Raw genomic sequence first — 22133 nt, 5'->3', positions numbered from 1 at the left:
GAGATGTCGGGATGTGACCTAGCTGGTTTCTTTGGCTCACGGTCCATCACAATGCAATCAAGGTGATGCCAGGGCCTCAGTGACCTCAAGAGTTATCTGAGGAGGGATCTACTTCTAATAAGCTGACTCCCATGATTTTTGGCAGGATTCAGTTTCCTGAGGGTTGTTGGACAGAGGGCCTCATTTTTCACTGGCTGTTGGTCAGAGGCCTCCTTCTGTTCCTTGCCAACTCCATGGCACTCAAAGCAGCTCATAACATGGAGGTGTGGCTTCATCAGAGTGAGCAAGTGAGAACAGCCAGAGGGAGCCTGAGAGCCACAAAGCAGGAGAAAGAGAGAGAGAAAGAGAAGAGAAGAGAGAGAGAGAGAGAGAGAGAGAGAGAGAGAGAGAGAAAGAGGAGGGATAAAAGACTGAGCGGCAAGATAGGAGTTGTCTTTCATAACCTAATCTCGGAAGTGACAATTCTGTTCATCACCTTCGCTATATATGTTTTTATTTGTTAGAGGTGTTTAAAGAAGGAAAATTACTCGAGATGTTTGTAAAAACGACAAGGCCGACTTTATTCAGGACTCCTGCCATAGATATAGAGACTACTGCAATGGGGTTTTGCAGTAAGGGAGCGAGTTTGGGCTCAGCTCCAAAATCCGACAAGGGAAAGTGGAAATTTATAGCCAAGGACCAGGGTGGTTGGGTGGGTTGGTGGATGGAAAATTACTAACAGGAAGCATCAGGGGTAAGGGGGCATTAGGGGCTGAACCAACCTAACAAGTTCTTGCTAATGGCAGGCCAGGATGATCAGGCATCACCAGTGGGGTTGTGGGGGATGAGGAATCTGATCAGTTATTGAGGGTGATCAGATAACAAGAGTGAAGGATTCTGGCTAAAAGAACTTGACAGAATTCTTGCTAAAATCAGGCAAAGCAAGGAACCCAAATCTAGGCCTATTTGGGAGGAGGATTCAGAGGAGCCTGGCCATAGTTTGGCTGAGGAGAGACTGTCAGAGGCAAGTATCCAGCTCCAGTCTACAGCTATAAGGAGGGGATTACCCCAGGATGTGGATATTAGGAGGTGGTATTCGGAGGAGGGCATTTTTCCAGTCTGCCTGCTCCAAATTCTCTACACTTCCGTTCTTTACCTCTCAGATGATGGTAAGAAGGTTGGATATACTGAACTTAGAGAATTAGGTCAAAATACGATTATAAATTCAAAATAATGTGAAAATTTTAAAGTATTCTCTAAATATAAGAAGACCATGGGAAACCTTCTCCTATCAAATAAAGGAGAAATTGCCAGATTGATCTTGTTTATGAAAAAAGTCAGAACGAATCCTCAACCAAAATTAATTTACTGAAAATGTTAATGATTACATTGGACTATGCGTTTTCCCCTCTGTTATCTAGGCCTCCAGCCTTTGGAAATCCAGATGGTTTTCTTTTGTCTCCCTATGATGTTGCATATTTGAAACAGGCATCCTTGCATCTCAAAAGAGCCTTTGGAAAGAGACTCTTACCACAAAGAAGAGGTTCTCAAGCATCTGTGAAGGTCTCTAGTGCTTGAAGGTATCTGTCCTAGAAATCTTCAAAGAGATGGTTTTCTCTGCCTCTCTGTGTATTAGATCCCTGGGAAATTATCTTTAAAGGGTCTGGTTAATCTGGTTTAATCGCTACTGTTTTGATTCTTACTGCTGCAAAGATGATTGCAACTATACTATCTCATTGCTCCAGTAGATGGCAGAAGTATACTGTGCACAAAATTGAAGTAAGTTAGGAAACTTGTATATAAAAGGCATGAACAAATGGTCTCAACTTGTTTTAAAAATCTGCCTTTGTTGTGTTTGGGGCACCGTGGATGTAAAGGGAATTGTAGCATTCCATCACAGACACCTCTGATTCCAACAGATTTTGCTGATACTCTGCAGAATAAAAATATAGTTCATAGGAATGTGTGATATCATGTAGAATTAAGTCCTGCCTATATGCTCATCTTGTAGTCTCTTCAACAAGGCTTTCTTCCTTGTTTTCATCTTTATAAAACAAAGTGAATATAATATGGAAATCATTTTAATGAAAAGAAAGGCATATGGCATTTTGTAATTATAAACCATCAGGATCAGGTATTTAGATAGTGGTGTTCTGCAGTGGGAGTTAAAAGACATGGAAAGACAAAAGATATTCACATTCGATAGCTGTTTTTCAGTTATGTGATACCAGTGTATTCAAAGCACGTACATATTATTGCATATATTGTAGCTTTGAAAATACATATCTTAACAATTCTATCGCTGTTCTTGTCTGTTTATGTTCTTGCTAATTTGACGATAGTGTAATTTAAACCAAGGACATTATACAGCGATGTAATTGTATCCACAGAGAAATGGACATGGTGAAGTTTATATTCATGTGAAATGAACATAAATTAGGCAAAATTCAGATAATTTTCCTGGCATTTATGCTACATGGAAAGTATGCATACAACTAAAATTCAGCAATGCAAACCTTGATTTTCTTTATGTTTGCATGATAGAAATGAGATGCATTCTCACTTAAAAAAAGAGAGAGAGAAAATCCCCACAATGTTTGTTGATAATGATGCCCATTGCTTTATTTCTGCTTTTGACCTAGCAGAATTTCATGGCCTGTCCTCCGTGTGGGGGTCTCTACCCTTGGTAGGAAACTACTCAGGGCAAAGGGCCACATCTAGGCAGAATAGGTATTAATATTGGGAAGTTTACTGGTGATGCTTTACAGTGGGCAGATGGGCGGGATTTTACCTGGAGATTGCATAGGTTATCAAATCTGAGAGCTAAAGTAATATCTTAAAGGAAAGTAAATACTGAGGTTCATAGCTGGGAAATTAGAGCAAGACTAGATGAGCTGTGAGATTGATTTGGGCAGTTCAGGAATTAGTTTTTGAATCGGGTCTGCATGCCTGGGTACTTTTTTCAGTGTGGAGTTTTGGAAGACTTTCTTTTAAAGGCGCCAGCTAAAAGGAGCACATTACATCGATGCCTTTAGGGATTGTCAATCTACAAAGTCCTCTCTGTTTCCTGAGTTTTGCTGATAGCTCAGACCCAATTAGATTGTAAATGAGATTTGGATTACTTTTTGCTTAATATACTATCTTACATATGTTTATAACAAAGCTTAGCTGGCATTTTTCCATCCACTGTAGACATCTTTTGATATTAACTTACTCGACTAGGCATTTTATTATCTCAAAGTGCTTGGTTTTGAAGGGCAGCCTTAAACAACTTATTGTGCCTTTTCTTCTACATCAGTACCTTATTATTACTGTCTTTTCTTGTCCAGAAGAAATGTTGATTTTCTTTTACAGATTTCTGGTGAATCTGTGATGTTTACTTATCCACTTTTTAATCCCATAGACATTCTTAAAGAGTCATGTGAGTGACTTTATTCAAGGTTTTCTTAATAACATAAAGTTATGAGCTTAAGATTTATTGAAAAGCCACTCTATTTCTTTGCTACTCATTTTAGCCTGTCTTTCAATTTCTGAATGCCCAGCTCCTCTTTCTTATCTGTAACAGAGAGTTTCGTTCAATAATTTAACACAAATTTACAGAATATCTACATGTGAATATAGTAGTGAACAATACTGATGGAATCTATGTCCTCATCAAACTTCCAAACCACAGGCATCTGCCACCATGCCCAGCTAATTTTTTGTATTTTAGTAGAAATGGAGTTTCACCATATTGGCCAGGATGGTCTTGGTTTCCTGACCTTGTGATCCGCCCACCTTGGCCGTCCAAAGTGCTGGGATTACAGGCGTGAGCCACCATGCCCAGTCATATATGTTGTTTTCTGATTCTTGGCCGATTACTTCTAAGAAGCTGCTCATCTTGAAGAGAATGGGCACAATTAGGAATAATAATCCTGTTTAGTAAAATATTTCTAGTCTCCGGAGTCCCAGAATGTTTTATTTTTTCAGCAAAGAGTGACTGAATACTTTGGTTATAGTATTAGCTAATGTGAATTGGCTCATTATCTTCCAACCTGCATCTGTACTGGGGGACTTCTGAAGACTGAGTTTATTACAGAAGTATTTATAAACTTCCATACTAAATAATCAAAAAGTGAAAAAGTCGATTTTATAGGGTTCATTCACTCATTCATGTAATATATATTAAATACCTTCTACCTGCTACTTACAGTTTTAGGCTCTGAGGTATAAGAGATGAGCACATTGCCATCCAGGAGCACCCAGTGGAGAAAAGAAGAAAATCTAGAAAATGCCCTACTGCAATTCAGGGTGTTATGAGACCACAAAGAACTGTTATCTAAATCAGAAGCTTTCTCTAATGCCTCTAATCTAAAATGGAGTTGATTTGAATTAATTCCTGCACAAAGCAATAGGTATTACTATCTCTAGCAGTTTTAAAAATATTGCAGGTATCCTAGAAAGGGGCAGCATAGGTCCATAGTGTAAATAGGACAGTGTTTCCCTTTTCTGTATGATAGATGGCATGTAGCACAATGGGAGATTGTATCTCAATCTCTTTGCTGACTGCAGCAAAAGATCGGTTTCCCTATAGGCCTAATTTTCCCTGCTAGACTCTACATTGTGCCAGGTATTGTGCTTGGTATCTGAATGTGATTCGTTGCCAGTGATTCTCAACACCATTAATGCGTACTTGAATCACCAAGAGGACTTCTTAAAGCAAAGTGCTAGGCCGCGACCCTAGAATTTTTGATTCAACAGAACTTGAGTGGAGCCCAAGAATTTGGATTTCTGATAATTTCCCAGGCAATGCTGTTGCTGCTGGTGCCAGAACCACATTCTTGGAATCACTGCATTAGATAACATTCCTGGTACTCAATGAATTTACAGACAGGTGGAGGGGACAGGTAAGTGAGCAGGTATTAACAATACAGTGTCATAAAAGCAAAGGGAAGTGAAGATTTGAGCTGAGATTGCTTAGAATAATCAACCATCTGATTCGTGTCAAATGGTGACTTAGCAACTTGTGGACAGGCAAAGTGAATCGAACATTTGATGTAATTATTAAGATAACTCTGTCCCCAAAGCCCAACAGTATAAACCTTTTACTGAGAAAGTAAAATGACAGTGCTGCCTTGTTTACTTGTCTGTGTTGATTGGTTTCAACTGCTAAATGCTTTCCCCTCACAATTCACCTCACCTTTGTAGATTTAACCTCACATCATTTGGGAACTACTTTTCTCTCCAGTGTCATCGGATACAGGGTGGCAGTATTTGTGTTTCTTGACAGCTATATAAAAGTGCAACTGTAAGTTTGGGTTTCATCTTCCTTCCTTTTATGTATAGTTGCAAATATAGTAAATTTTGTCAGAGCCTGAATAAAAGTCCTTTCTTTTCCTTTTTTTTTTTTTGGCAAGGTTTATCTTCTGACCCAATTTGAACAATATCAACTGAGAGATTATCTTATTCAATGAAAAGAATGGAGAAATCTAAACTTTTGAAGACAGATTTTATTAGTACAAAGTAGCAATGTGAATACCCTGTAATCATTTTACTTGAATCATCAGAGGGTGAAAAAAGTTATTTCTTTTAAATTTAACTTTAGAGAGAGATTGAAGAGCAATGTCAAACAGTGTAGTTATTTTCCTCAGATGTCAGGTATTTAGAATTGTCACAGAGTAGAGAACAATGATTTCTAAAAGCATATTTGGAAACTAATGAATGCTGTTGCCTCATATTTCTGTCTTCTGAATTGCTGTCAGATAATTCTGTGTCCTCATGACTTTCTTCCTCCTACCCCCTGTCTCTTTGCTTTCTCATGCACTCTTACAAGAAAAAGAGAAGTTTCCTACCAGCTGATGTCTCAGGACTATTCATAAGGTTTAATCCTATGTCTGTCTCATCTTATTTTCCTCTTATGTAACACCAAAGTTTGACCTACTTTTCCAATTTATGTCACTTAATCTTCCCTATGATTTTGTCATCTTCTCCAAAATACCGTGGAATAGAACCCAGCCTTCCTAATCCTGATTTGTTTTTAACAGGCACCTAATTACCTTTTTTATTTTGAAAGAATTTACTCTTAATAATTAGAAGAGGATATATATAGATAAACGAAATTAAAATTTGATCAGGAGATTATATATAGAGTCATGAGACGTCTCACGGCGGCCGCTTTATAACTCTACCTGCTTTTAAAATGCCTTTTCTCTGACTCCCTGATCCATTTGAAACCCTCACTCCCCGTGTCTGTGATTGTTCTGGGAATCTCTGAAAGGTGGTTTTCACACAAGACATAATACTATACCTTCCCCCATTATCTAGCTGTCCTTACCCTTGACCCCTTTTTCTTTCTGCTGATGACAATCCTATATGCCTTTATACTAGTGTAGGCATCTTGCTTTTCTTGCCTGCATTCAGCATGGCCACCATGGACCACAGCAAAACTTTCCCTACTAAAACTTTATTTGATGCCATAAGGAATATCTACACTTACCTTATATTCTGCTACCAAGTACTCAAAAGTATTTTTTCAGCGGTCTGATCTAGATCCCACCAGTTTACAATAAATAAATCAGCGAGTTTCACTGTATCCTACAGATAGTTTCCTAGTTCTTCCTGCCTTTCCCTCCTTGCTTTCTCAAAACAAGGGGCAAATTCAAACCTTCGAGACTCTTTCTTGGTACTGTGTCTTTGGTACCAATATCTATTCTAGACTGGGATCATTGATTGTAAGGAACTGAAACCTGCTCAAGGTTTCATAAACAAAAAGGGAGGTTTATTATAAAGTTTGGCTGAGTATAGTCAGGGCTTATGGGAACTGTCGTTGGGAGCGAGGCTTCTATCTCGAACCATGTTTAGTTTTTCAGTATCCTTTGGGCAAAATAATTTCCTTTAGGTGTTTATTCATGAGCCTGGTCTATCGTGCTCTTGCTAATTTTAACTTGACCTTGCTGTTTCACTTGGCTCCCCACAGCTCATTGACTCCATATTCCAGGGTCTCTGAAGAGACTGAAGAGATGGGTAGATAGTCTTCATTCATCAGTTGTCCTTTGGGGTGTGGCTACAGGAATAAGTCAGCCACACTTTCACTACTGAAAGGATTTCATCACACTGATCATTTTTATTGTCAGAACCACTTTTACCAAAAAGTTAGATAGGTTGTTGCTTTTAGAAATAATTTAAATTAAAATTGTACATGTGAGAAAGCAAGCTGTTTTGAAGCTATCTCAAAGGGAGGCCCTTGATAAAGTAGGTAAAAAGCACACATCTTTAGTATGCAGCAAAATCTGCTGTGACAATTGCAATCTCTGTTTTTATGTCTACAGGACCTTTAAGTACCCAGTTTAAGAAGAAATCTGCATGTTAACAAATAATGACAGGCCTAAGATAGTGCAGGATATCTGCCAACCAGAGTAGTGATCGATGACTATCAGCAACCTCAAAAAAGGGAGAAGGTAAACTTTGTAGCAGGTGCTTTACAAAGCAAGCTTGAACTATTACTTTATCTGATTTGTGGAAAAGTTCTCATTGATCTGTAAATGCCATTTTCTGCATAGGCTCTTACCTGCAACCTCTTAAATTATTTGACAAAAAGAAAAAAAAATAGTTTAGGAAGAAAATGAACCAAAAGAAAGTAAAAAGAAGTATTAAAATATGAAGTAGGGTATGATAATATTAATATTTTCAACTTTTTATAAGGTACAAATTAAATGAACAATGTTGAACATTTTCTTTCCTTTTAGAATTTTTTATGCTTTTATTTTAGGGTTGGGGGTACATGTGAAGGTTTGTTACATGGGTAAACACGTGTCATGGCGGTTAGTTGTACATATTATTTCATCACCCACATATTAATCCTAGTACCCAATAGTTATCTTTTCTGCTCCTTTCCCTCCTCCCACCTTCCACCTTCAAATAGGCCCCAGTGTCTGGTGTTTCCCTCTTTGTGTCTATGAGTTCTCATCATTTAGCTCTCACTTATAAGTATGCACATGTGGTATTTGGTTTTCTGTTCCTGTGTTAGTTTGCTAAGGATAAAAGCCTCCACCTCCATCCATGTTCCTGCCAAAGACATGGATCTTGTTCTTTTTCATGGCTGCATAATATTTCATGGTGTATATGTACCACATTTTTGTTATCCAGTCTGTCATTGATGGGCGTTTAGGTTGATTCCATGTCTTTACTCTTGTATATAGTGCTGCAATGAACATTCACATGCATGTGTCTTTATGGTAGAATGATTTATATTCCTCTGGGTATATGCTCAGTAATGAGATTGCTGGGTCAAATGGTAGTTCTTCTTTTAGCTCTTTGAAGAATCGTGAGCACTTTTTTTTAACAAGAGCTTAGCATGGACAAAACCTGAAGTCTTTAGAGGGTGGCAGTGTGACTTAAACCCCTCCTGAGGAAATCCCTTCCCATAACGCTCCCCAATCTTTATTCCTTCTTAAAAATGTGAAGCAATCTGTTTTTTAATTTTTGTAGATGGTGCTCTGAGTAAAACAATTCAAAATAATTTACATTCATCTGTTACTTGGACTATGTGTGTTTATTAAATTCTGGATTATAAAGTTTTTCTTTTTCCTTTTAAATGGAATTATGAACAACTTCAGTCAACAATAACTGTCTTGAAGTTGGGTACAGTGGCTCACACTTGTAATCCCAGCACTTTGGGAGGTTGAAGTGGGAGGATTGCTTGAGTCCAGGAGCAAGAGACCAGTGTGGGCAACATGGTGAAACTCTGTCTCTACTTAAAATATAAAATATTAGCCAGGCGTGGTGGGGCATGCCTATAGTACCAGGTACTGTGGAGGCTTAGGTAGAGGGATCGCTTGAGCCTAGGAGGTTGAGGCTACAGTGAGCTGTGATCATGTCACTGCACTTGAGTGTGGGTGACAGAGCAAGACCCCATCTCTAAAAAACAAAACAAAACAAAACAAAAAAACACCACATTGGGGAAGGAGAAGGGGATAAAGAGGGGATGAAATCATATAATTGGTCCTAAAGAAAAACTGATGGGGCTTATTAGTAAAATTTGTGGGCAAAGGTCAATGACTTTTTGTTTGTTGGTCCTACGATTGCTTGGGGAAGCCACGAGGAAAAACAAAATGCAAGGTGGAGGTTTAAAAGTAGTACCAGATCAAGTGGAAGAGCTGTTTTCCCTTTCTGAAATATATTTATTCTACAAATAAATTTTTGGTTCTATCAAAATCAGTTTTATCTGGTATTATGACATGACTAGTATGAATATAAGCAATGCAATTTATGGCAAAATATAAGCTGTAAATACAGTTACTAACACATTTTACACATTATGGCTTTGTGTTAAAAACAAATTGCTCCACATATATTTATTGTATGTCAGATGTTTTTCTGAAACCATCACCCAACCCCTAGATCTTCCCTCAAGCTGTTCCTCTTCCCTGTGTAAACATAGGTTGGCTTTTCAGTGTCTCTGTCTTTAATCCACACTGCCCCCTCCCTTCACACCAAATGAAGCTGTTCTTACAATACAATTTTGTTATCAGAGCCAGGACTGGAAGCTGCCACTCATAATTCCAATCCAGTCTGTTGTTTATTGAACCAGTGGTGGAAAGTTTTTGAAAAATGAAAAAAAAAATGTTTTCTATATGTATATATGATGAAATTAAGTGACATTTTTACATGTAGTTAAATATTCACAAGAAGAAGCCTTATGTCTGCCACAGAGTTTAAGCCCTGCCCTGGCATCAGGATGTGAGGCACAGAAGTGGAGAAAAGGGTAGTTTCAGTTCAGAGGTACTATTTTCACATTAGAACCTGTCTATTTTAACTTTTGCAGTTACTCTCTTTTGCAGAAAATACTCAAGTTAGCAGTATCAGTATATTTAACTGGAAAAATTTTCAGAACAAGTTTCTGCCCTACTATAAATACCTTTGGATAGGAAATAGCATATAGCAAGAAATAATTGATCTAAAGTAAAGAGGCGAGCGATGAACCGTCTTGCAACCTGGTGGGATAAACTTGAATATGGAAAGAAGTTATCATGGAGTTTTGTTTCCAGAAGGCTACTTACCTGGTTATCAGTTCAAAGTATATCCATGAGAATCCTTGCCAAAGCTGGCTAGTTTAGAGGTTTCCAGATAAGTCCTTCATGGATAATGCAGATTTCGTACTTGTACTTGATCTCTGGAGGGAAGCATCGCAAACATTTTCTGTAGAGGGTCACACAGTCTCTATGGCAATTAATCAACTGTCCTTGTTGTTGCCATAGACAATACGTAAATGAAGGTGTTCCAATGAAACTTTCTTTACAAAAACAGTTCGTAGGCAGGATTGAGGGGAGGCTCTACTTCCCTGCCCGTGTATGGCTAACTACCTACTGTAACAAGTGGAAGACCTTATCCAACTTCAGAAGAACACTTTCCACATAGTTACGGATACTGTTTTTCGTGAGTATCCACATTTCCAGCAGTAGCTGCAGTTTATGTGGCTTTGGAGCCTTGGTACCAGTCTCCACACCAGTGCTATAACTAGCGCTAGAATTTGCATTTAGTGCAGAGTGTCTTGACCCAGCAGAACAAATTGGGTGCAGCACAACACATGCACAGTGAGGCTTTGGCAAGGGGACAAGGAGGGCGGCAGTACCAGCAGCAAGAGCAAATACTGTCATGGAGTTTTGAAGGCTTGGAGGCTTTGCAGGGTAAATTATCACAAGGAGTTGAAACCACAGGAAGTGGATAAGCAGATAGCTGGCATTGCATGACAGGTGAAAATAATGTGCTCAGAAGTACATATGGAACAGATCTGCTGAACTCTTGAAGTTTGGTGGAAGCCCCGCATAACGTGTACATAGTATTGGAATGAGGGATGTGCTGTTACTTTGTGAAATCGTGACTTTGTTTTTACTTCCAGGTTAGGATTTAATTGATTTTACATATTTCTGATTGCCAGTTTCCAAATCTGCATAAGGGATAAACAAGTTTACTCTAGGCACTTTTAATAAAGATTAAATCAGAGCACAGAAACCACTTAGTAGAGCACATGTATAATTCTCAATCCATGTGTAATTCAAGCACAAATGTACTTCCCTGTCCTCATCAAGACTTCCCTATCTGTCCCTCTCTTAGCAGTTCCTGTATTCTAATGTTTCAGGGCAATCTGAAGTTTGTCCCTCATGTATTTCCAGAGCTGTCCATTTGACGGTTGGTTCTAAGTGTGGTGTATTCTTTCTCAATGTGAAGCTCCCAGTCCTGCTGTGGGCTTCTCCACCACTCAGTCCCATAGATGTAGGAAACTTCAGTCCCTCTCTAGAGGCTGAACATGAGAACAAATCAAGAGGTTAATATGGGTAGGCAGTTTTACCTTTTCTGCCTTGTCCTTTAAATTATCTTCCCTCATTCATCACTACAGGTTGCACAGGTAGATAGCCATGTTTTCCTGAAGAGTTGGAATTATTAAAATAAGATTACCAGGCCGGGCGCGGTGGCTCATGCCTGTAATCCCAGCACTTTGGGAGGCCGAGGCAGGTGGATCATGAGGTCAGGAAATTGAGACCATCCTGGCTAACACGGTAAAACCTTGTCTCTACTAAAAATACAAAAAAATTAGCTGGGTGTGGCAGTGGGCACCTGTAGTCCCAGCTACTCAGGAGGCTGAGGCAGGAGAATAGCATGAATCTGGAAGGCAGAGCTTGTAGTGAGCCGAGATTGTGCCACTGCACTCCAACCTTGGCGACAGAGCAAGACTTCGTCTAAAAAAAAAAAAAGCAAAAACAAAAAGCAGGATTACCACTCTTAAAGTCTTAAAGTATATTTAAAAATATACAAAAGCATGACACTTACATAAATGTAAATGTAAAAGGAATATATTATTGTTTTTAATCGCATTGGTTAAAGAATAATCCAGTGGGATGTTACAACTGGTTCGAAGGATGCCACACACATCAAGATTAATCATAAATGCTGAAATGAATTTACAAATAGATGCAAAAGTGTCTTTTTTAATGGCGTGATAGAAGAATGAGGAAGGAGGAAAATCAATTGTCCTTCTGGACAGGAGTTATTTGCACGTACATGGACAGAAGTAATTTGCATTGTTATCAGTTATCCATATTTTACAAAGCTGTAAATAGCTCAAAGGCAATGAAAGACACAAAAACATACATTTACGTAATCCTGAAGGGTGTGCTAGACAATGCTTACTTTTCCATTGAACATACCCAGCAATCTTTCTATTCTGTTTAAAAGTCTTTCACAATTTATCCCTATAGAACAAAGAAAAGAAATGGTTAAAACTGTGCATGAAATACGATTTTCTTGGGATTCTAAAGAAAAATTATCCAAAGCACAGTCATATCCTTAATTTCTATGCTGACTTCCCCCTTTTCACCTCTTTCTGTTAAAGATCTTACTTTTATTCTCTTTCGGTACATCCCTACCCATATTTCAGGATGTTCAAGATTTACCCAGTGAAGTACTTTAACTGAAGGATACAGCTGCCTCGTCCCGTTATATATTTCTCCAGGCAAGTCACTCAAACAGGACCAATGCCATGAGTCTTTAGCAGAATCCTCAGTTCTGACTGTAAATACCCAAGGTCTATACAATAAACCAAGGAGAGGGGCTTTTTGTGGCAATCTAGCCTAGAGACACATGCTGTCTTCAAATCTGGTCTTCATGAATTTGCTCCACCTTCCTGAGTTTCATTGTGTCTGTTTCTGTTCTCACCTTTTCAAGGAGTAAAGATAAGAATTGTAGGACATATTTACACATGTGCCAAGAATAAAACTAATTAACATAGGCAGTAGGCTAAATCTGTATGGAGAAGAAAGATAGATGTTATTCAAACTGCTTCATAATTTTTAAGGCCCTTCGTCTTCATAGAGCCAGTCAGTAGCCTGATATTGCGTGGTAGTGTACAGCTCTTTCCCTGATTGTAATGAGTACTCTTTTGAGACTTCTGCAGATTAGGAAGGAACCACATATCTCTTTATGGCTGTACCTTTAGTTTCAAAAATGAAAATTTGAACCAATTATTCTAATAAGAACTCAAACTCTTAGCTTAGTGTTTGTCAGGAAAAGGGAGGAAGGAAGGTGAAGCCTTTCATTTTCAAATGTTTGTTCACCTTCCTTTTCTTTTTCAGTCTGGGAGAATAAGTAATACCACTTGTTAGAGCTGTATCTAAAATAGAAGTATATGGATAGTGAGAGAGGTTCTGAGGCTGAGGTTGTCAACCTTTTTCTGAAAGGAGACAGGTAATAAATATTTTAGTCTCTGGGGCCATATGGTCTCTGTCATAGCTACTTAGCTCTGCCACTGCAGCGTGGAAGAAGTCATAGACAATATGTAAATGAATGGAGATGCTATGATCTAGCACAATTTTATTTACAACAATAGATGGTGTGCCACATTCGGCCTGTGGGCCATAGTTTGCTTACCCCTTATTTAAGTGTTACTGTTAACCCGTGAAGTGCTTCAATTTAGTATCTGTGATAAAAATCTTTTATCTATTGAGTTTATTCTGAGTACATTTCTTTTTTTGTTTCAAAAAAGGCACAATGGTATGTAAACCATGTTTGAAAAAAATAAGAATTTTAAATTAGAGAAAGATACAAAATAATTATGAAATAATAGGATGATGGTGAATTAAACTTGTAAATTGTTCTCCGCAAAGTATCCCAATCTCAGCATCCTTGCCTTTAATGGATTTTTGTCTGCACTGTGTGGCTTTGCCTGTGTTCATTTCATTTTTTACGTAACACATTTTCATCTGGTGCTAATGATTTTGAAAATAAAGCTTTAACTGACAGTGTAATCTAAAAGCAGGTGTTTATGTCTGTTGGGGAGATTTTGAGTGTGTGTGCGTGTATGTGTGTGTGTGAATTTTTGTTTTTCTCAAGTTGCACTGACTGAGGCCTCCTGCTCTATCTACCCTGAGTTTTACCTGCTTCTCTCTCCACAGTGCTGAGAGGCTCAGAACAACTATAACTTGAGCTTAAAGAGAAGTCTGAGACTAGAATCTAGTATCAGACTAAAAGTCTTTTAACTTGACTTCTGGCGGACTTTTAAAAGATTCCCTCAGACACTCTAGCATATAGATAAGGAAATAAAAATGTGATAGAAAGATATGCTATAAAATAAACAAGAGCACTTTCTTATTTTATCTTTGAAGAGTCTGTTAGAAAATTCAAAGAAACTTCAGGTGAGTCTGAAGCTATATAATACCTACTCCAAAGAGTTTGCCATTCCTTGACCACCCCTTAAATGTGCTTTAGAGACCATATAAGAAGTGAAAATAAGTTCTTGAAGAATTATAAAGCTCTCACCATACTTGATCAAAAAATATGTGGGTTAGCATCTGCACTTGAAATATCTGTGGCCAGAAATGACAGGAACTCAAAATTCTACCCAACCTGCAAGATCCTTTTCTACAAAGAAGTCTTCTCTCATAATTACAGTACATAGAAATATTCCCTTCCTTTGTACTTTAAACATATTTGTAGGTTTTTTGTTTGTTTGTTTGTTTTAGATACATGGCCTCCCTTTGTCATCCAGGCTAGAGTGCAGTGGTGTGATCATAGCTCACTGCAGTCTCCAACTCCTTGGATCAAGTGATCCTCCTGTCTCAGCCTTCTAAGTAGCTGAAACTACAGGTGTGTGCCACCACACCTGGCTAATTTTTTTATTTTTTATTTTTGTAGAGATGGGGGTTTCTGAATCTCCTACCTCAACCTCTCAAAGCTTTGGGACTAGAGGTGTGAACCACCATTCCTGGCTCACATTTTTTGTTTTAATTTTTCACTTTGCTACTTATTTGCATTCCATCATTTACTGGTGTCTTCTCTTTCTGACCTCTTAGATAGTGAAGTGTTTTAGGACTCAATCCTAGATCTGTTTCTTTTCTGTGAGTATGCCCTCTCCCTTGCTGATTCCACCAGATTTCATGGTTTAAAACCCTTTCTATTATCTGATGTCCCTCAAAATGCATGTCACTAGCCTCGGTTTCTTACTTGAACCTCAAACTTGTATATACTAGGGTCTCTCCAAAATTTTCACTCTAACTTCAGCATTCCCACCCCCTACTCCCTGCAATATCTCAGCCTAACGAATACAAAATATGACTCTTGGTTCTGTTACTCCCATTGCTTACACCCTCGATGTCCTCCATCTTACTTAAGCACCTGACACTCACCTACTTACGAAGGCTAAGATCTAGGAGTCATTGTGACCTTTCTTTCTTCCCTCACTACCCATATTTACTACATTAACTTCAGACTATATCTCAAATCTGGCCCCTTCTCACAATTTCTACTTCTTTTACCTTAATATAAGCCACCATCCACTGTTATGAAGACTTCTTCCTCACTTATCCCCCAGCTTCCACCTCTCACTCTCTATGGTCCAGTCTCCACATAGATGCCAGAATGATTTTTTTTTCCCTAAGGTGCAACAACAGATCATGTAAATCTCCTAACAAAAAATATCTAATGACCTTCCATTATAAGTAGGATAGCATAAGTTGCAAGTCCTTACTGTGGCTCAGAAGGCTGTAAGTAATCCAATTTTGTCTACATCTTTGATGTTTTCTACCACTCTTCCCTTTGCTCACCATATAGTACTCACACTCGTCATCTTCCTGCTCCTTTCTTCAAGTTTCGTAAAAAACAACATCTCATTTTAACTGTGATTCTTCTATTTGTGAGAAAAAGCATAGTTTTAAATGTTTATTGACAATTTGTATTTCTTCTTCTAGGACAAACTCATTCAAAATAATCTCATTTCCCCTAACAAAGGAAAGATCCTGGTAATCCTTGGTTCTGCTCCTTGGTTCTGCCAGTCCTGTTCTTTCCTTGGAGTCTTTACCATTGCTGATGCCTCTGTCTGGAATGGCCTGTCCTGGGTGTTTTATGGCTGGTTCATCCGCATCATTCATGTCTTTGCTCCAGTGTCATCTTCTTTCTTGTCTAAGGTGCACACCCCACTGACTACCTAAACCTTTAGCTCCTCCCTATTTCTTATTTTCTTCATAGCACTTAGAACTTTCAAAATTTATGTCATTCATTCATTTGTTTGTGGTTAGCTTTCTGTTCTACAATGTAAACTTTATGAGATTAGGGGCTTGTATGACTTCTTACCCACTTCCCCAGGGTACAGAATGTCTGACATAGGGTCTGCACTTAATATATATTTATTGGATGTGTAAGTTAGTGTTTTTATAATTTATTGAAGGTTCCATTTAGATGTATTTAATTTAACTAAAATTTTCTTAAAGTTTCATTAAAAGCAGCATCTAATTTTAACTGGGATTTCTTTATTTGTGAAAATAAGCATAGTTTTAAATGTTTATTGGTAATTTGTATTTTCTCTTCTGGGATAAACCTGTTCAAAATGATCTTATTTCCCCTTATAAAGGAAAGATCCTGATAATCATAGTAGTATAAGTGTCAAGACTAAAGTAGTACATGTGAATAAAATTAGGATAGCCACTTCCCTCACCAATCTTTATTCATGACAAAAATTTAATTTTTTTATAATCTATACTTAAAGAAGCTTATAAGAAATAAAAATGTCCTCTGAAAGACCCCACTTTTTTTATTTTTTATTTTTGAGATGGAGTCTCACTCTGGTGCCCAGGCTGGAGTGCAGTGGCATGATCTCGGCTCACTGCAGCCTCTGCCTTCCCAGGTTCAAGCAATTCTCCTGCCTCAGCCTCCCAAACAGCTGGGATTGCAGGCATGTGCCACCACGCCCAGCTAATTTTTGTATTTTTAGTAGAGATGGGATTTCACCACGTTGGCCAGGATGGTCTCGATCTCCTGACCTTGTGGTCTGCCAGCCTTGGCCTCCCAAAGTGCTGGGATTAAGGGCGTGAACCACTGCACCTGGCCTCAACTTTTGTTTTAAAGCAATTTGTGATTCTTGGTATTTTTCTTTAACAAACCAATATCTGGTGCTGGTTGACTTTTGGCTAGGATTTAACTTTACACAGCTATAACCCGTTCTCAAATAACAACATAATTGTTTATATAAATAGAAATAGTAGAAATTGAAATATTACACTAAATAATCCCAACAAACCAGGCTTTTCAAAATAAACATGACAAAACATAATTTGCATATGATGTCTTTACATTTTTTAGGTTTTCACCAATTTTAATTCTAATACTTCAAAAGTTTGTCAATTCTTTATGTATTTAATACTGGACAGCTCACATGATTAAAGGTAATGAAATTATAGTGTACAATGTTTGTGTACATGAGAGATCTCATCTCTTTAGTATACATAGCATCTTTAAAGAAACAAACTTATGCTTTGCATACAAGATAACTATTACCTCTTCCATATTTACTTCTTCCTTGATATTTTTTATACTAGAAACTTACTCCTCTGTGTAAGGTGCTGCCTTGGAAAGACACCCATCCTCCTGGTCAGTGATTTTAAACTCTTTTCCTTGGTGTTCTTGGATTTGCCTCAAGAGTGGCCACTGAGAGTAGACAATAGCATGGAGAGGTCAAATGAAACAGTCAGGAGTCCATGTCTCTTAACTAAAATCAAATGTGAATTTCTGGTCCTTTCCATGATGATATAACATATCAATGTTAATATGCAGATCCAGGCAAAGAAGACCTCACTGACTTACAGGTCAAGGAAGAATGTGAGCAGAATTCGATTTTGAGAGTACTGCAGAATTTTGCTGTTCCTTTTAACACGCTTACCTTCACAGGAACAAAGTAGAATGGCAGATCTAGGTTTCATGCAATTAATTTCCTTCCTTCCTTCCTTCCTTCCTTCCTTCCTTCCTTCCTTCCTTCCTTCCTTCCTTCCTTCCTTCCTTCCTTCCTTCCTTCCTTCCTTCCTTCCTTCTTTTCTTTCTTTTCTTTCTTTTCTTTCTTTGCCTTTGGGGCTTCCATGTACATCTGGGTTTGTGATTTAGCATGTAGGAAGAAGTCCAGGAGAACTTTTGGAAACAACACCAGGCATTTTATCTTTTCAGTGACACTTTATCAAACTATGTGTCAATGTATTTGAGGCACTCAGAGCCAAAGGGTTGTGTCTCTTACTTAAAGTCCTCCACTCCTACTTCTTAGGTAAATAAATAAGAACTTCCTGCTCTCCTCCTTTCTCTCTCAGACTTTTCTTCTCCTGGCCTCTGCATTGATTCTATAAACAATCTTTGCCCCCTTCACTTTTGGAAAGAGAGGGTAGGGTCAGTCCTGGCTAAGACATGCCCTGGGAAAGTGCCTGCCAGAGAATGTTGTTAACCTGCCAGCTTCTTGTCTTTGGGGGAGAATCAATGCCAGGCCCACAGCTGGTTTGAAATTTTCATAGTTTTCTTTTTTGTCACGGGGCTGTATCTGCCTCTCATATTTCCCTAATACACTTTTCAACTTAGAAAAAATAAAAAAAGGAAGAGAATAATAATAGAAAAAAGCACTGGACCCCTGTTGGGTCACATGGCCATCTCTGCATTCACCATTGTGGCTCGGGAATCCTATGATTGGAGAAACTGAACAGAAACACTCTCCCCTGCCCTTATCAGTGATTCAAGGTTGGAGAGGTAGAAAAACCATTTCCCCAAATTAGAGCCTGCTATTTAATGCAAGTTAAGCAATGCTTATTAATCAGAAAATCAGAATTGATCAAATTGGTTATCAGATTTTTTTTTGTGCCCTAAAAGCAGTGACCAAACGTTGACTTACTGTATCAGAGATACTTCAAATGTAGGATATTGTAAATAAGTGTCAAAATGGTGCAGTGGAGGAAGTGAGCATCTCAGACTTCTGCACCGAAGAGCTCTGTTGCCTTTGGTAAATCACTTAAATGACCTACCTCTGGGTCTCTGTCTGTGAAGTGAGCATAAATGACTTCATTATAGTTTTGTTTTAAGGACTGGAAAGGAGAAAACATGTCTGCATATTGCCTCTGGTGTCTAGTACACAGTAATCACTTAGATGGTGGTGGCCAGTGTTGTTATTTGTTGCTGCTGCAGAATTTTGCAGTGGAAGTACTTTTTGGGGGCTTTCTGATAGCAATGCACATTCCATCTGAACACTCTGCCAAGTCTCTAAAAGTTCTTCATCCCAGCTGGTAGCGCAAAGGCAAATGTTCCACAATATACAAAATACACATTTCTTTTGTTTCTATTCTCTTCCCATCTAGGTTACTACTTTCTGCTTTCTTTCCCCCTCCCTATTCTTTCATTTCTTAAGTTGATTTTCCCTATCTATCTTCCATCTCTGACTGCCCAGTGCTGACTCTCTGCCCACCCAGGGACTTTGATGCTTCTTCAGACTTGTGGGCTCAGTTCATCAGAGAATGTGAGGCCCATTAAGCTTCTAATGGCATGACCAGATCACTAATAACAAAGTTTCAATCCTGACACCGATTCCTCTGGGATGAGAGGAGAAAATGCTTAATTATATAGAAAAGAGTTGTATACTAAACTTGACCATTTGCTCCTTGACAAATCACACTGGCAGATTGCTATAGGTTGAGTTCACAGCAAATAGTTTTAAACAGGAGAGGTGTATTTGTATTCTGTGCAATAAAGTCTCTGTGAAATGGGGGGTGGATTCAAGATCCAAATTTTTCAGTCACATGTGTGTCTGTGGTGATGGTGGTGGGGGAGGGGATGACAGACCAAATTCCACTGTGCCTTTCACATTTGGGTGGTATTAGCATGTTTTAAAGCATCTTCCTTTTTAATAAGCATCATGTGTTCTGGAAATGCCAACTCATATTAAAATACAATTAGCAAAATAATCTTCTCTTCATAAAGATAATGCATTTTAAATTCAATATACACATTTTGCTACTTGCATCATGCTATCCATTTTATTTTCTGGTCACACACATCCGTAGACCAGGTCAATAGATGAACAGAAACTCCATATAAATAGCATCCACTTGAGATATCATAGATAGCAGTACAACAAAATACAGCTTCTCTTTAGCTTTGAACTTCACCATAATTTCACCTTATCAACAAATACATCCTACTGTCAGTTTCAGAATGCACTTAGCTCTAGCTTACTCTTCAATATTTCCTTGACTTAGTATGTTGTTTTTTGTTCTTAGCTCCTTTTTCTGTGTATTGGCAATTTTATTATTATTTTCAATATGTTAATCCTCCTTAATAAAAGCCATTTATTTAATTCCCTTAGCAGAGTAACTTGTTAAGTACTTTTTTGGTGATGGTGATGTTGGTATAAAAATACCCCACATTATATAATTGAGAGTATTTGACAGTGATTTATGCATTTGTAACACCTTAAGACTTTGCCATTAACAAGTGCCATCCATGTCAAAACATAAAAAGGTAATTACTTTGTGGAAAGAGATGTTACCCAAGTAATTCCTGGAAAGTGTATGTTACTTCCAGTAGAAATGAAATTTCAAGTCATGGCCAATGAGAGCACTTCTTGCAGTCATCAATGCATAATCTTAATCTTAATGAGGTTCCAATCACATTTGCCTGTCATAGGCTTTTAAACATCTCCTAGGTCTGTTACTTGGTTCCATTAATTAGTATGTATATTTTCAGGAGCCTAAAATAGATATCATATTAAGCGAAAGATTTTGAGATCTGTTCTTGACATCCTGTTTGGCTTTTACACTATTCATAGGCAAGAGCAGCTTCAGCATTAGTTAAAAAGTCTTCCTTATTCTGATAAGACAGAGAACATATGTTACAGGCATTCAGCCACTCTACAAGAGAGCCGTATTAAGATTTTCCTTTTTTCTTTTATTTTTTTTTTTTAGGTTTTACTAGGAATGAAAAGAGAATTGTCTTAGAGATCCACAATGTACATTTTGGGTATTTTGGAGAGGAACTGGAGGGGTGTGGAAAGACTGCTACTGACATTGATGAATTCTGTCAGTTATCTGGGTGATGGGTCGCAATTCACAGCCAGCTTTATAATCTCTAAAGACAGCATTATGCTAATTCTACTAGAAAAGTTAATAGCTATTTTGTGGGCAGTGATGGTCAAAGAGTATGTTTCTATTTGATTTTGCAGGAAAGATGCCTTGGAAATTAAAAACAGTTCACCTTGAACAGCTCAGACTTTAAAAGTCTGACTCTGAGCCTTTATGTTCCAATGACATATTTCACTTTTTAAATTTGGCTAAGCATAAAGCAGATGAGTGACAAATATGTGGTGGAAACATGTCACTATAGGTCATGTCTCAACGGTGTTTTTCAAAAGCTAGTAAATGTAATATCCCTTTGTACAGTTTCTGAAGCATTCAAGTGACAATAATAACTTACACAGTTCATCTGAGTCTTGTAACATGTTGCAGATATTAAAATGAGCTTATCTTTATTTAAAACAAAAGTGTTTTGAGACGTGCTTTTAAATGGCTGTCAAATATTAACTTTGTACTTTTTATTTCAATAGTTACAAATAGCACTCTAAATAATCCATGGCTCTCAGTACTATATTAGCATCTTCTATCAAGGTTTTATGCAAATATCTAGTTAATGAAGGAACAATTATTGTAACAACGTTGAAGAAATATTATTTGGTGATAGTGATAACTCTTACAAAAGTAGTTTTATTTGAAATATGAAACACAATGAGATTCCAGAATACATAACTTACAAATAGCAATAGTTTCAGGATCCTGAATATTTACCTGTCTATACTGGGAAATTTTAATTCTATACATCATAGTTGTATTTTCCACAATCAACACTATGAGGAAATGTATATAAGTAAGATCAACAAAAAAAGTAAACGTAACTTCCAATAGTTCAAATTTATATTCTTCTTAGAATAAACATTTTTTATTATCTTGATTTATAGATTTAGATAGTGAAATTTAAAAAGTTATATTGGAATATTAAAATCTATTAGAAGGGCTGAATTCAGAAATATAGTTAATGAAATAAGATGAAAGTGCTTCATAAACTTAAGTGCTGAATAAACACCAAAAGCTGTAAATAGCTCAAATCATCCTCCTAGCTCAGGGATACTTCTATTGAAACAGACCAGTAAAAACTGAGCATTCTGTGACTATAATTACTACAATATTTTCTTCTTATCCTGAAAATTTAAATAAAATCAACTATTTGGATCGACTCCTTTCCAGCCCATGATATCTAGCCATTTCAGCAATCATCTGAGAACCCTATCTGGAATTCCATCAGAAATAATGCTCTGTAAAGCAATTCTAGGGACAAAATTC

This window comes from Mandrillus leucophaeus, unplaced genomic scaffold, assembly GCF_000951045.1.
Source record: "Mandrillus leucophaeus isolate KB7577 unplaced genomic scaffold, Mleu.le_1.0 Scaffold746, whole genome shotgun sequence".
NCBI classification, from domain to species: Eukaryota; Metazoa; Chordata; class Mammalia; order Primates; family Cercopithecidae; genus Mandrillus; species Mandrillus leucophaeus.
This window is presented reverse-complemented; position numbering follows the sequence as displayed.